Raw genomic sequence first — 14,532 nt, forward strand, 5'->3', positions numbered from 1 at the left:
CATATTAGAGAAAACATTCATCCTCTGGTTTTGTGAGATTGGTTTATTTCTCTTAGCATGATATTCTCCGAATCCAACTATTTACTGGAAAATGCCATGAGTTTACTCTTCTTTAAAGCTGAGAAATATTCCTTTGGATATATATACCACATTTTCTTTATTCATTCAACACCTAGGTTGGTTTCATAGTCTAGCTATTATGAATTGAGCTGGTATAAACATTGTTGTGGATTTATCACTATAGTTTGCTGATTTTTAAGTCCTTTGGGAATAAACCAAGGAGTGGCATAGCTGGGTCAAATGGTGTTTTCATTCCCAATTTTCTGAGGAATCTCCATACTACTTTCCATAGCAGTTGCACCAATTTGCCGTCTCACCAGCAATGTATGAGTGAGTGTACCTTAATTTTAACACCAAATAGGAGCATCTACTTTGAGGGTTTGGAGTAGATGTTGAAATGAAAATTCTCTGATTAATTGAGGAGTGAGTTCCAGCTATGGAACGAAAAATCTGGAGGCTATTTTGTCTTGTTGAGTAGGTATAGTTTTAGCATTAAATGATCACATACAGTGGCTCCAGTTACATGCATTTTTTAGGATGATGCCTGAATATGTCATCTTTTTAAAACAACGCAGCATATTTCAGTAAAATACTCAGCATACTCATATTCAGCATACTCCAGTAACATAATATACAATACTGACACCCCCACATCCTCCTCCTCCTCATTCACAATGCTACAGAGGCTGCCACAAACCTACTCAGCAGAGCAGCCTCCTCACCAGAGGGAGCACTTATGGTGCTGACCTTATAGAGCAATTTCATTCAGGAATAGAGAGACTCAATTGTTCATAAGCCTGACATTTATTACTTGGAGATTCTTTCTCCACAGTACAAGCTGCTCTTTACAATTTTATCAAATAAAATGCTGCTTTTACCAGCACCTTACTTTCTTCTTTGCTTCCTCCCACCACTGTCTGCTTCCATCAACCCCATGGCCTTGCATGGGGCAATACTTCAGTTATGATTTGGATATGAAGCCCATGCCACACATAAAAAAGTTCATGTATTGAGTAATGCAGTAATGTTCAGAGGAGAAAAGAATGGGTTACAAGAGCTGTAACCTCATCAGTGGATTAATCCATTTGATGGATTAATAATTTAAATCAGCTACTGTGTGTTAATTATAGGCAGGAGGAGCATGGTTGGAATAAATGGGTCACTGAGGGCATGACCTTGAGGACTGTATCTTGTCTTTAGCTTCTCTCCTTTCTCTTTCTCCCTTTCTGTCTCTGTCTCTCTCTCTCTCTCTCTCTCTTTACTTCTTGTCTACCATGAGCTGAGTAAATTTTCTCTACCATGGCTGACCATGGACTTAAACCTCTGAAAGTAGGGTCCCAAATAAACTTCTTCCTCTATGTTGTTCTTATCAGGTATTTGATCACAGTGATACAAATGTAGCACACACAAGTGCAAAATTTAGGGACCATCATCTGGAAAGCCTGTTGACTCCTTAAGCCAGACTGATGTCCACTGCAAAAGGTGTGTACTGTGTTTTTCTTCTTTTATTTAGGCAGACATTCATGGGAAAGAAGGTGTACAAAGGTGTTTCTTGTTTTTATTTCAAAATGCTTCAGTTTCTTCTTGGCATTTTGTAAGTTTCTAGGTCAGACCAAAACAAAGTAAATATATGATGATTATGCAGATCCCCCAAATGCTTAAAAAATAGAAGGAACACACATTAATTATTTCCCAGGTCAAAGGATGAGAGGACTCCATATATATCTCTGTAATTACATTCTTTTAATTAGCAGACCACTAGATTGCAGGAACCACAGTGCTTCCTATCTTGCTTTAGTTGTACTGAAATTTGGAGAATGGATAGTTCAGTGGTCTGCAGGCAAGGGGAAAATTTAAATGGATCACTAAATACTGTGCCAAAAATGAGTTGATAACATTATATATAAATACAGAGAATTTGGAGGATGTCCTTCCCCAAGTCTGAATCATAGATGGTGTCTAGTGCTGTTATGTAATGTAACCCTAGGAGAATGGAGTTGCAGGGAATTGGGGATAGTTTAAAAATAAGTATAATAGAACTCCTTTTATAGTCTCAAATACAACAAGGAGGTTCTTAAAACAGGATAAAAGAGCTACATACAGTAGTGATTCTTAACCACTGACGGAAAAGCATTGCAAATAAACCAGCACATATGCATGCACCTTCATTTGATGTGTGGCACAAATCCTCTGTGGGAGTGAATCTGCTGATGAGGACTTGGTATCTTTTTGAACAGACAATATTCAGAAGTCACCACCCATGTTTTCTATTGTGGATTTCTTTACAGACAAGCATGAAGGTTCTTATTGTGAAGAAATCTGAGTACAAAATACTTCTAGATTTTTAACAATTTTTCTCCTCTATGCTGCATTATTTTCCGTATCTAATTAATTTCTGTCTTTTTTCTTTTCCCAGCTTGTTTTATTGAATCTTTCCAAAACATTCAGGTTAGTTTTTATGGACGCAGCTGTTCTCCTTTCATGCTCATGTTGTATCAGTTTATGAGGGACTCAGGTAAATCATATAACTTACTTATATAAGTAAACCTCTTAAGAATAGGTTTGGGAGAAGATGAAACCAACTCTTGGTAAGCATGTGGCTCAAATATTAAATACCTTAGTGCCTGGTAAACCAGAGAGAAACTCATTAGTTTTTTTTTAAAAAAGGAACTCAGCATGCTATGGACTGCAGACTATATGACCCAGAGAAAGAATGGACAATACCCATTAATGCAGCATGTCAGTCAAATACAGTTAAGCAGAAATTAGCTAAGAGAGCTTTTAAGGTATACTTAATGTGGGCTCAGGTTCATGTGCTAATATTAGCTATTGATCTCAGACAAAATGACATAGCTTCTCTGAGCTTCAGTTTATTTATGTGTACAATGAGAAGGTATGACTAACTAGCCTATGTGAGCACACACTGGAAAACCACCCAAGACTCTTTTAGAGAGATGAAACATACTAACTAATATGTGTGGTTGCTCTGGTAACTATAATCTACACATATAAGCTCCTTTTGAACTTATTACTTTTAAATAATTTATAGCTTATAGAAATATCCTAAGAGTAGCAAAAAAAAAAAAAAAACAGACACTAAAAGATTGTCCTACTCTTATCGTGTGTCACATTTGTTTTCTCATGCTTTCTATGGGTAGGCAGATGGGCAGACACAGGTAATGTATGTACATGCACAGTATTTTTCCGGCTATTGCAGAGTCAACTGAAGACCTCAGGCCCAGTTTCCTCAGCACTACAGTATGCATTTTCTAAAAACAGTTTATTTTCTTATGGTTATAAAAATAGTGATATTTAACAGTGATACCACGTTATCATTTAGTGCAAGGTTATTATTAGACATTTTTCAACTTTCATACCAATGACCTTTATGGCATTTTTATTTTCCATCCAGGATCTGGTAAGAGAGCACACAGTCCATTTGTTTTTCATTTTTCTTAAGTCTCAGCCTTTTTTTTTTTTTCAGGATATTGACATTTTTTTTGGTAGAATTTCCCTCCTATTTTCTGAATGTTTGACTTTTCCCAACATTTATATATTGAAACTATAATCCTCAATGTGGGAGTATAAGGAGGTGGGGCCTTTGGGAAATTTTGTTTTCATGCTGATGAAGCCTTTGCTGATGGATTAGTGCCCTTATAAAAGGGTCCCAAAAATATCAGCCCCTTCTTTAATGTGAGGCTACAGGGAACAAGGTCTTCTGATATGTCCTTATGCCTGGACTTGTTTTGCTGCAGGAATACTGTACATATGATGTGTCTTTCTTGATATGTCATTTTAAGTGTCATGTGAAACTGGTTTGCCTCATAATTGGTGATGTTAATATTTATTGCTTGGGTAGGTTGCTGTCACCAGGGTACTCCACTTTAATGTTACTGTTTTGTCTATTGAAATGAATAATCTCTGACAAAATATTTTGAGACAGTGTAAATAACTTGTCTTCATCCAATTTTTGTTTTAACATCCATTGACAATTCCTGCCTAGGTTAATTGTTACTGGTATGATGATGAAATGGTGATTTTTTTTTTTCTGACTTATCATCCCTTATACATCATTAGGTATTTTGTTTCTGTAAGAAAGATTTTTCAGTTTTCCAACATGCTTCTGAAATTTTATTCGGTGGGTTACAATCATTTGAGTTACTTATTTAGATGTTCATTGGTCCTACATTTGGTCAGTTGGTGTCCCACCCAGCTGTTCCCTGTTTCCTTTATATATGTTTTTTCATCATTCTGTAAGCACTTCCTTTCTTTCTGAAACAGGATGTTTTAAATTCACCTTCTGCTTTCTCTTGCCCAGTCCAAAAGTCAAGCATTCCTTCAAGGAGTCTTGGTTTTCTTGAGTAGGGTGTGGCATTTAGAAACAAAGGTCAGAGTGCCACATGTGATTTTTGTTACTGGGATATCATTGTGCCTGGAAAGTAGAAGTAGGCAGATATAAGATATGTCTTTTTTTAAAAAATTTCTTTCTAGAATATTTTAATCTCTGTTGCTGTCCCATCTTTGAACTCAGGTTACTCATTGATAAAATAGATTGCTGAAAATTTGGACTTTGCTTCTCTGTAAGCCTAGAAACGTTTTCAACTCCAGGTTTGGGTTCTTTTGCTAGCTAAGAAGCAAAAAGTTTCAGAGAGGAACAGAATAACTGTCTGTCCATGTCAGGAAATACAAAGAGCAATCTTATCAGAAGGGATTAATAACTACTATTAATTCTCAGAGCTTGTGGTCTATGTTGTCACAAATTTAGAAATTTCACATTAAAGGTCAAAAGCTCCTGGTAGTATCTTCCCCTAAGGAATGTTTTGTATAACAAAAATATTATTATTAGATACTAACCACAATTATAATTATTGTGTTTACTATTATACTTATGAGTGATGTGTTAATTACAATTAATATTATTAATAATAGTAATTATTAACATATGTAACATTTGGAATTATACCACAGGCTATTCTCACTATGTTCTGATTAACGATTTTTTTTTTTTAATTTTGGTACCGGGGATTGAACTCAAGGGTGCTTAACCACTGAGGCATATCACCACCAGACCTTTTTTTCTTTTCTTTTCTTTTCTTTTTTTTTTTTTTTTAGACAGACAGCCTCACTAAGTTGCTGCTGAGGCTGGCTTTGAACCTGTGATCCTCCTGCCTCAGCTTTCGGAGCCACTGAGATAGTCATGAGCCACCATGTGCAGCATTTCATTTAGTTTTTACTTGTATCATCCTTCCCGCTGAAGTCCTTTGGAAACTAAGAGCAGAAACAAGAATGTGGACATTTATTATCCTGAAGCCCACAGTTCCTGGCATCACTTTTAGAAGATGTTACCTCCATGGGAGCTAGATCTTGTGGCCTTCCCTGGGGAGAAATCAGTAGGAGCCAGGTGCTCACACCAGCCATCTGAACAGAGGGTTGTGTCCCATCAAATTCAGTGAGAAAAAAACAAGACTGAAAGTCAAGGAGGTTTCACACCAGGGTAGGAAAGCAGGTGTGAGGCCATGTGCCAGCTCTGCTGGCCTTGAAGAAGCCCTGATAGAGCAGAACTGCCACCTTGCTAGGATGTGAATTTGGTGGGGCAAGGGGAACATACAAGGTCACTATTAAACTCCATTACCTTTAAATGTGGCCCCAGTAAAGACAGATTCTCACCAACCAGTGAAGTTACTGCTTCTTCATTAGGAGTGAGTAAGAGGTTGGAAAAGAGTGAAAAGATGTTTTTGTCCATTCCTGTTTTCTTCTGCTAAATGGAATGGGAGTCCTCTATGGAAACAGGGTAGAATGAGAAAATATAAAATTCTCCTAAATCACTTAGTATTTGTGGATTTTATGACAAGAACTTTTCATGTCTTACAAGGATTAATCCTCACAATAATCTTACAAAGTAGATATTAAAAGCCCTGTTTTATAGATGGGGAGACTGACCCCTGGATATTAAGCCATATCATATGGCTCATTGTAGAAAGCAATGTCTGTACCTAGGTGTTCTGTCTGCAGAGGCATGTGGTCAGTCCCTGATGTTGCTGGTCTCAAGGGAGACCTGTCTCCTGCAGGTAGGGCAAAGTAATCCAATAGGAAATCATGCCCAGAATGAGCATGTGCATGTTAGGTTAAGAAAGCAATGAGTGGGTGGACCTGCCTCAAGGCAGGAGGTACCAAATATAAAACATCATCTTATCCCTGTCTCCAGTGTCCAGCTGGTTCTGACCAAGATATATGAATAAGGACTCCTCATTCAGCACATAAAACCAAAGCAAAGCTGACAAGAGGGATTTCTTTCACTTTCTGATTATTTCCCTCTTCCCTCTTCTGAGCATTTCTGTGCTGAAAGATCAATGCCTCCCACTAATCAGTCATCCAACAGTTTAAAGAACATCTCAAAATATTCACTTTAATTTCCTTATAACAGTGCCATCATCTCTTTGAGTTTTAGAGCTCTGGAGCATTGGTGATCACCAGCCAAAGCAAGTTTTCTGGGATTAGAAGTAGTTGTTTTTTATTCACAGGCTGATTTATTTAACATTGGGTTTTCATATTGGAAACCAATTGCATTGTCCTTGTGATAGGATGAGAAATGAGAGAAGGTGAGGAATGGCTCAGTAAGAGCAGGGTGACTAAATCATGGGGAGTGACAGCCCTTTCACTTAGCTAGGCAGCATGGTGTTGACATGACCAGTGCAGGCTGCAAGACTCTCATCTGAAAACCTGAGATGTTGTAGTAACATGATTTCTGCCAGCTTTTCTTCTTTCCCTCTCTTATTCTGTACTAATCAGTAGCTCCGTTGAGATGTTTACAAGTCATGCCATCAAATATGGTCATTATATGCATCACTAAAAGATTTCCCTAGAGGTGAACTTATCTAATTTTCCTGAACATGTAACTTAAAAGGAAATTGTTTTTCTGTGGTTTTAGGGATGGAACCCAAGGCCTTGCCTATGCTAGGAAAGCCACTGAGATACATCCCCAAAGAGCATTGTGATCCCAGGAAGTTATAGAGTGTAATAGAAAGAGCATCACTTTGCACGTTAGGCAAATGTAAGTGTATTCCCAACTCCACCAATTAACTCTGGAAATTGTCTAAGTATTCTGGCTCTTAAATTCTGCATTCATAGTGCTATTGTATAGATTAAATTAAGGAATAGGTCTGAAGATGTTGAACAAGTTATGGTTTTTAGTAGGGTATTCTGTAAATTGGAGTTATTTTAAGTAATATAGAAATTATTTGTTTGATTGCCAACACATCTTATCTAAGAGGTGTAGTTTTGTTTTTCATTTACTTCATATATATGTCCATCATTTCATTTTTCATACTGTTAGGCATAATACCATGTACTTAACCCAAAGAGCACAGGTTTGTAAAGTAAGTGAGTGAACTTCGTAGGTTCTTTCCTTACTACTAAGTGTGAAACATAGCTGTACCTTGTTATGATTTGGATCTGGAGTGTTCCCCTAGAAATTTGTATGTTAGGCAATGCAGCAATGTCCAAGAGGTTAAACTTTTAGAAGATGGATTGGATTATTAGGGGTCTGATCTTACCAGTGGATTAATCCATTTTGTGGGATAATAATTTGTATGGACTGGTTGGAGGTGGTGGAAATTGTAGATAGATGAAGCATGGCTGAAGGAAGTGGGTCACTGTCAGGGGGCAGCCTTGTGGAGTATATCTGTCCCTGGTTCCTTCTTCTTTCTCTGCTTCCTGGCTGCCATGAGCTGAGAACCTTTACTCTGCCATAGCCTTCCACTCTGATGTTTCTACATCAGAATCAACTGACCATGGATTGAATCTCTGAAACCATGAGCCAAAATAAATCTTTTCTCTTAAGTTGTTGTTGGTAGGTATTTTGTTCAGAGCTACAAAAAGCTTACTAACACAGACCTGATGGTGCCATGGTAATAATGATGATGGTGGTGGGTAGTGATGGTAATGATGATAGAGGACAATGAGGATGATAATCATGATGATGATGACGGTGATGATGATGATAAGTGATGAAGGTGGTGATTACCATGATACTAACATTTTTAATGAAAGGAAGTATAAGTTGGAGAAATTATATGTTCATTGCATGTCTCTTTTTGTCTTGGCCTCCAAGAAACCCAGGTAATTTAACATTCAAAAATACTAACATTTCATTCAAAGTGTCTCAATTATTTCTTGCAGTCTAATTACTTTTTTTGTGCTCTTATTATAATGATTCTTCTCAGAGTTTTAATATCATTAACATCAGATTATTTCAAAAACTAGATAGGAAAGTACATTCACTCTTATGAGTATTCAGTAGAATGCCCCCCACTCCTACACACATCTGTGATTTTTGCTTTTTGTAGTTTCAGTTAACTAAGGTCAACAATGGTATGAAACTCTTAAGTGAAAATTCCAGAAATAAACCATCTTAAGCCATATATTGTGCATTGTCCTGAGTAGTGTGATGAAATTCTGTCCCACTTGAGACATTAATCATCCTTTGTCCAGTGTATTCATGCTGTATATGCTACCTGCCCATTATTCATCACAGGATTACTGTGCTTGTCTTCAAGTAACATTTATTTTACTGAATAATCATTCTAATGTGCAAGCATTGTTACAGTGTGTTGTTATTATTATAGAATTTCATCATAAGTTTTGTTGTTAATCTATTTTTTTTTTGTACCAGAGCTTGAACTCAGGGGCATTTAACCACTAAGCAACACCCTGCAGCCTTTTTATTTTTTATTTTGAGATAGGATCTCACTAAGTTGCTTAGGGCCTCACTATGTTGTGAGGCTGGCCTCAAACTTGTAATCCTTCTGCCTTAGCCTCCTGAGTTGCTGGGATTACAAATGTGGGTCACTACACCCTGCTGTTGTTAATCTTTATTGAGTTCAATTTATAAATTACACTTTATCATATGCATGTATAGAGATATTTAGGATACGACTACTAGTACTCAAGTACTTATTGTAATATTAGTACTAATTGTAATTGAGTCATGAAACCAATGCTTGAACCACAGAGCTGTTGCTACCCTGGTCACAGGGACAAGTAAGTCACAGATCACGTCTGGAGCACCTTTATATTCTAACACTTATCTTACCCAAGCATGGTTTCTTATAACCCATTTACAGGATTCTGAGGACAGAGGGATGGCTTCTCAATTAACTGCTTAGATTAGGGACATGGTGCTTTTTGTATTGACCTAGCAGATGGACAGACTGCCTGCTTTTAGCCACTTGCTCTATGGCACAGCCAAGCCAAGGCCAAGCCACAATGTTAGAGGGGAGCATTGTTCATGGTATTTCTGTGCTTTGGAAACGTGTGGGAGACTGTAACTTGACAATAACAAATCTATACTATGTTTTATTGTTTGTGTTTTTCAACTGTAAAAGACTTTGAAAATACTGACATATAACTAACAAATCTAGGATCAGTCACGTAACCATTCCATACTTCAGTTTCTGTAACTGAAAAATGAGTAGATTGTTACTACATATAATTCTTTTCTTCAGGGATGAATCTATTACTTGTTCAAGTAATTCTATTTCTTAAAATATATTAAATCCTTATTTCAGAGATAAAACAGCTACTCCAAATGCTTTGCCAAAAAACAATATTGTAGGGTATTCTTTTACTTGAGGAATGTAATGACAAAGTAAAATCTATGGTTCTTAATGAGTTCCAGGTTTGAATAAAGCAGGTGTGAAATGTACATTTGTGTAACTGGAGAAATTTAAATATTGACTAACTATCAGGTGATAAGGATGGCTATATTTTGATTATATTAAGCACATAAACATATTGTGTTTCTGTAGAAACATCAAATTTTAAAATGTGCATCCTAAATATTTATGGGTGAAATGACATACTTGCTATAACTTACTTTAAAATATTTCAGTTAAAAGGATGAAGAAAATATGACAAAATATCAGAAATTTCCAAATCCACATTATGGTGTACAAGTATCCATTACACTTAGGTTGAACAATAGGAAAATGCAAATATGAGATCATTTTTAACTTAAAAAAAGCAATTTCCTATGGTTCAAGCTTATATTGGTCTCCAATTTTCTCTTTCTTACTTTTCTGTAAATCCAGGGTCACTTAACCACTGAGGTACATCACCAATCCTTTTTATGTTTTATTTTGAGACAGGGTCTCACTAAGTTGCCCAGGATGTCCTTGATCTTGTTATCCTTTTGCTTCAGCCTTCCAAGTAGCTGGGATTACAGACAAGTGCCACCATGCCTGACTGGTCTCTAATTTCCTGTGCACTTGATATTTTAATGAAAACTTTTCCAAAGTTGCCTGTTGTCGACAGGAAAAAACTTCCAGACACTCAAGTAGGGTACAGAGTCAGCCAAGCCCTCTTATCCACCTCAACTTCTCCAGCATGCTTCTTTTTCTCCCACCTACCCACCCAAGAACTCTGTGGAGCTTCAGTTCCATGCCCTTGTTGAAATACTTGCTTTTCAGAATCTAGCCACACAGATCCCTATGACTTTGTGAAGATCTCTCTTTTCTCCAGCACATCACACTTCCTTGCACCACTCTGAAAGCCACTCACATTCCAGTCTTAGCTCCTGGTCACATGAATTTTAAAGTCATCTGAGTCTGCCCCTTCAACAATATCATAGTCCCTCACCCTCCACCTTGGTAGAACTCTGCACTGCACCTTATGCATCATTACACCCATTTCTTTAGTCTGTTTTCCCTAATCCATTAAGTCCCTCAAAGTAATCCCTTATTAGCCTTTGTATTTCCAGGAAGCATCCCTTCACTATGACTGAAGGGCTGATATGCTCCCGGCTCTGTGTTTACCAGCTTACAACAGCCATCTCTCAGTGATCCCTCAGCACATGCACAGGATCAAAGTTAAATGCATGACTGTTTGTTGAATGACTGTGTAAAGGTTAGGTTTTGAATCCAAGCAAGTCTTCTTTCCACTTAACATCATGGCCTTTCTTTGCCTGCTAAGAAATACAATTAAAATCAATGGGCACAATGGTACAACTCAGGAAGACAAATGTAAATACAAAATCAAAAGCACCTGGAAATTAAAGGATTATTTTATTTTCCCCATAATTCCTGTGATATATTTTGGTGCAGTAGAGATCTTGGGGTGTGCTGGTCAAGCAATAGATGTTTTTAGTGCTCCTTTTAGGTCCACTTCCTCCATAGGAAATTTCCACTGATCACAACTCCAAAATGAATTTTACCTCCATTGAGACTCAGTACCTGTGTATGCCATCATTGCACTTAGGTAGATTTAAAAAAAGTCTCTGTTTCTCCCTCTTCTTTGTTTCTCTGTTTCTCCCACCTTCTTTGCATCTGTTATTTTATCTTATCCATATAGATATATAGGTATGTGTATGGCTATGTAGGTATATATGTATGCATCTGTCTAGATAACCAGGTAGCTATACTTAGAGATAATGTGCACTAAATTTATATTGTCCATAGGAGAGAATGAATGAGGACAGTTATATTTTCAACAGTACTTTCCTAGTATATTGTTCTTAGACTTTGCATCTCTTATAATTCAGGAATATATTATGGAAATGAATCAGAATGAGCAAGATAGACTTTAAATTAAATGAATTAAAAATGATTATTTAATTGCTCACTATAATAAGTGCTCTGAAATTGAAGTAGAATACTGAGAGAGTGTATCAATAGGATCCGTGAGATAGGCTGGGAGCCAGGGAAAGAGTGTCATCTCTATGAGGTGCTATTAGAAGGTCAGAGAGAGAGGAGGAGAGCGGCAAGTAGCAGACTGGAGTGGCCAGATCATGAAGAACCCTGTGAGAAGAGTAACTGTGCAGTTTATCATACAAGCTCATATCACCCTAACTGCATTTGGGTGATGTAAATGATTCCATTGGAACCAAATGTCAAGAGTGGATGCAGAGAACCAGAAGGCTACCATTGCAATAGTCCTGGAAGGAGATGATTGGTAGTGATGACTGTAGTGGTAATTATAGGAATGAAGAGAAGTGGATAAATTTGACACAGTCTTTATAAGATGAACTCAACAAGGTGCAATTGGGAGGCCTAAGTTGTTCAGGTATGCCTCAGGAAGGAGGTCTGTCTGTCTGTCTATTAATCTATCTACCTTTCTCCCTATGAAAGCTATAATTGTGCTGTAGCACAATTTTATGTCAGTAAGAGGAGAAAAACTTACACTTACAGTGAAACTGATTTTTCTTGAAACATTGGGAGCTAAATTCTTTGCAAGGAGTTGGGAGGAATGCTAACAAATCTCTTACTCAACGCTCTGGAGAATCTGCATCTACAGATGCTTTATTTTCTCCTGATTTTAGTAGGGGATTTTTCTTTACTATTCAGTTCTGTGGCAATGAATTGCATTTCTCTCCAAGGCTTCCCAACAAACAATTTACAGTGTAAATATATTTGTTGGCATGCAAATCATTCTGCATTATGAGTCTTGATTAATATTATAATGTGGTGATGAAAGCCTGTAAGTGGTTCTTGGAACTAAGGTTTCAGACAAAGATGTGCTGTTTGGGTGCAGAATGTTTGTTGAATATTAGATTAGGCTTTTTGTTTTGTATCTCTTTTTCTTTTTCTTATTTTAAGGAAACGCTTGGTGTGAAGTAGAAACAAACTTCAAAATCACAATTAATTAACACAACCAATCTATCACCCAAACTGCACAAAAACACTCCTCCCCATGCACATATCATGCCTGATCACACTCAAGCCTGCTTTTGTGTTCTTGGGTCCTTGGTTCAGCTGTTTAGCCTTTTGTTCATTGCCAACATCCAGTCTCTAGAGAAGTATTGTTCTGTAGTATTTGTGCCTGTTAAATACGGTGCGTGTGTGGGTTGATTAGACCATGAGTCCAATTCCCAACCCACTTACTGAAATGCATAGATAGTGTTACTGGGCTTTTCTTTGGGGAAGCCTAGCTTCTCCCCTTTAATAGTTGGAAGCACATATGCTGAGAAACTGAAATGGTGCACTTTCCTCCTTGAGCAACTCAAGTATTGAGAGGCACTTTTATTTTAGACACAAAGCTTGCAAAATAGTTCAGTGAAGGGCTCAGAGACTCAGAAAATAAGCTGTGATTAAGAGCAGAGGGCCTTGGATACAGACAGAACTTGGTTGAATTCCAGCATTGGTACTTAATAGCTGCCTGACTTTACCCAAGTTGCATCCTGTCTGAGTGTCAGGCTTCTCATTTGTAAAATCAGTTTAATTATTTCTATTTCTTGAATTTGGAGTGAAGATAAAATGAGATCATGTATTTTTAATTACCTTTCTGAACACAGCCCCTTAAAAATGTGAAGAAAAATGCTCAGTAAATTATCCTTTACCATAGGCAGGTCCTTGGCCTCTGGTCCACTAATACAATGGCAATGAATCTGGTATTTGATAAAATTTCAAGGTAATAGTCTCTAAATATGTATAGCTATGAATTTTGACTCTCATCAACACTGTATTTCCCTTTTTCAAATGGATGTCTGAGGGCTTCCTTACTTTTGGAATGGATGGCAAACTTGGTTTTCATCATGGGCTGAACTTCTGCCCGTGTTCCAGATCCTGTCTCCCCTCACCCACAGCTGTGTCTTTCTGCATCACAAGATGTCACTGAACGTTAAATACTAGTGGATATCTTAGGACTAGAATCTGTAACTTCTATGATAGAAGTTATGATACCCAGGGTATCATAACTCCACTGCTGCATACCCAGGGTATGCGGAAGGTGAACCCAAAACATAGCCAGAATCCATGAAGAATAAAAGGAGACTGGATATGGTAAAGTGGAAGATCTGTGTTCAGTTAAAGGAAGACACAATGCAGGTTGAATTTTTGACTCAAACTAGAATAGGCATCATAATCAGATTTGCTCTTTACCTGAATGAGTCCCCAAGAGAAGAGGTGAAAAGACAGCTCTAAAGAACATCCCCCTCTTTTTTGGTGCTCTATCCTCTAAACAATTTATGAACTGTTAAAAGACACCGAGTAGATGATATTGTCCAGCAAATGAACATGAATTGTGTATTCAGAATTGTACAAAATATGCTGTGATAATACCCAAAGACAGGTCTGGGGTGTCTTTTAGAGGAGAGTGGGGTGAAACTTTTCCTTACAAAATTTTTCTATATTGCCACGGTAGATAACTGTCAAAATCTTAACATCTATTATTATCCTTTTATTGTTAAAATATTACACATGGATTCACACAGAAATTCAAATATTTGCTAGGCAAATAGGTGTGCATGAATAAGTGAATAAATTACGTTAAAATGGTTTTCAGATCTCCAATTTTTCCTTCCCCTTCTCATTCTTGACCTGCTGCTATTTCCTTGAGTATGTGGCTGCCATCACACAAGAAGCATGCACATGTCTTTGACACCATATCAACCCAAGTACTTTGCTTTCCTTTCCTTTGGAATGGATGGTGAAGTCAAATTTATCTGAAGCTGAGCTTCTGGATCCTGGCATCTCTTTCTGA

Source organism: Ictidomys tridecemlineatus, chromosome 13, assembly GCF_052094955.1.
Source record: "Ictidomys tridecemlineatus isolate mIctTri1 chromosome 13, mIctTri1.hap1, whole genome shotgun sequence".
Classification (NCBI taxonomy): domain Eukaryota; kingdom Metazoa; phylum Chordata; class Mammalia; order Rodentia; family Sciuridae; genus Ictidomys; species Ictidomys tridecemlineatus.